Here is a 2,565-nt window from a genome sequence, read left to right as displayed (position 1 = left end):
ATTCTGACTTCCACATTCGTTCCTACGCTTAGCTTCATGCTCAAAGAGGTCTTCATTCAAATTTGCAGATATTCTTTTGTCACTACAATTCAACCTTTACCTTGAGGATTTCTTTTTCCCCACAGGAAAGTGTTTTTATGAAATTGGGTGAATTGAATTTCATGATCACATCTGAAAGCAAAGTGCATTTTAAGACAGCTTTATCTCTGCAAGAAAAAATATACATTGACAGAAGGGATCTTACCAATATGAATACAAATATTTTAATATTGAGTAATAATACTATATGAGATTGTTTGAGGACACAAAGACGAACATTTGAAGCATATTCTAGCCCCGTCTAGACTCAGATTTTCTCATGATCTCTCTAATGCCCTGTTCTTCACTTAGAAAATAATTGATTGATAAATAAAAGTGTGAGTAAAAAGTGCTTTGTTTTTATTCAGCATAATGAGAGAATACAAGCACAGGGTATCAGGTAGGGGAACAGAAGAGAAATAGCTGACAGAACAAGGCGATCAAGGGACTGTGAATCCTGATTCATAGTGGTAATTTGACTGAGAGAGTTCCAAAAGAGGAACACTGCATCATACCAGTGCAGTGCGTCTGTGGAGCTAGTATTTGAACCTGAGTGCAGAGGAGATGTCTCTGGGCAGCAAGAGCACTGTTCAGAAGAGGCTGAATAGTTTAGCCATGCTCTCTATAACTAGGAAGCAGTAAGGGATAAGCATAAGCGTATTTACTGAGAAAAAATGTAGGAGTCAAGATGAAGGGTCATGCCTCCTCAATTCTTCTTTGCCCTCAAAATAGATCCAGCTGTTACTGCTTGTCTTCACTTAAACAGCCTTGGCAAGGAACCAATTATTTTCTCCATTTTCCTTCCTTCTTTCTCAGACATGTTTCTGATAATCGCTTCCTGTATATTTTTTATGTATAGGAGTCTGAGAAGAAAAAACCTTAAAATCTGGTGTGCTTCTCTTCCTTCCTTATTCCATTTTAAAGAGGAAATAAAAGAGTCAAAGCAGAAGCAGACAGCTAGAAAGAGAATGTGGAGAATCTTAAGAGTAGTTTAGCATTTGAAGTGAAGGGAAAAAGAAAATAAACAATGTGTTTTCAGAAGACAGAAGAGCCAGGTAGATAAACAGCTATGACATGAACAGTTTTCATGAAAACATTCTAAAAATACATTGCAAAACACCTTCCTCATTCCTAGAAGCAATTTACTGAGCATTCCAATTAATACTTTTCCTCTGCCTTTCTGTTCTATTAAGTAAAGCAGTTGTTGAGTTACCATGGAACAGTGCACAGCTGAGCAGGGCAGAGTATAGTGCCTGGATTAAAGTCTTCCCTTTGTTCTAAGTAATTAAAAGGTGTCAAGCTAATGAGGAAAAAAAGATTACCTGTGCTTAATGAAAGGAAGCTATTGGAACAATTCCGTAAGATAGAGAATCTGTAAAATCAATCTGAAAATTAAGATTAATAGTTTTAATTTTCTTAAATAGTTTTCATTTTCTGAGATGTCCTCTTGCTTTAATAAACACAGCAGTACATTTACAGCCCCTATTTATCCCACTTGTGGATCTTCTAGAATGTTTCCATAACAACATCACTATAGTCCATCAAGACAATGAGCAGGAACCCTGACTCAGCATCTCATGACTACTGGTGAGAAGTGTGGAGCCCATCACTGTTCTAGCTGCTCTTTGTGGCCTTTTGTTCTCTTTGATGCTTTTAGCTTCTTCTGCTGAATTCAGGAGAATTCCTGAACAGGGACTGTTTTTAGAAGAAAACGTTTTTAATGTAGAATTTTTTGAATTTCACTGATTCCTGTAAGATGAACAAAAAGTATTATGTTTCAGTTAAGGAGTTTTGCTGTGGGACCAAGGAAGGAAACAAATTCCAAGGGCAGCAGTCCGTGATAGCCTTTCATTTGCTGTAGAGAATGCTAATCCACACTAGCCCTTAGGCTTATACATTTTTCCCAGTTTGTGTCGTTGGCTGGCAGACTGATTCTCCTGCTCTTTCCTCCCTCACACCTGCTCCAAGAATCCTTATGGGAGAAGGAACAAGAGCCCAGTGACAGGGTCCTGTCTCACCTCACTTCTATGCTGGGGCACAGGAGAGAGCAGGTAATGCAGGACACTGGGTATCCAGCGCAGCTTCTACCTGAGACTCAAATATCATCTCTGTGTTGACAGCAGAATTGATTTTGTAGCGTGTAGAACATGAGCCAACTGTATTATAGATCATCTAAAAAAAATCACAAGAAACTACAGCACTCTTTTTTATATAAAAGGATAAATAGAGCATTTTATTAACACTTTTTGCAGCAACAAAAGTGACACAGTCCACATCTTTTTCATTAAACACAGCAAAAGCTATGGTCACATTTTACATCACTTTGAGGCACAAAGCAAAATATTTTTTTCTTAAGGTTAAGGTATGATTTGCATAAAAAGAAAAGAAAAAAGAAGGAAAGTAGGAAAGAGTGAAAGAAAGAGTGAAAGAGTGAAAGAGTGGAAGGAAGGAAGGAAGGAAGGAAGGAAGGAAGGAAGGAAGGAAGGA

This window comes from Centrocercus urophasianus, unplaced genomic scaffold (genome assembly GCF_019232065.1).
Source record: "Centrocercus urophasianus isolate 14NV4802_14NV808 unplaced genomic scaffold, USGS_Curo_1.0 seq_7, whole genome shotgun sequence".
NCBI lineage: Eukaryota > Metazoa > Chordata > Aves > Galliformes > Phasianidae > Centrocercus > Centrocercus urophasianus.
Note: the sequence above shows the minus strand (reverse complement) of the source record.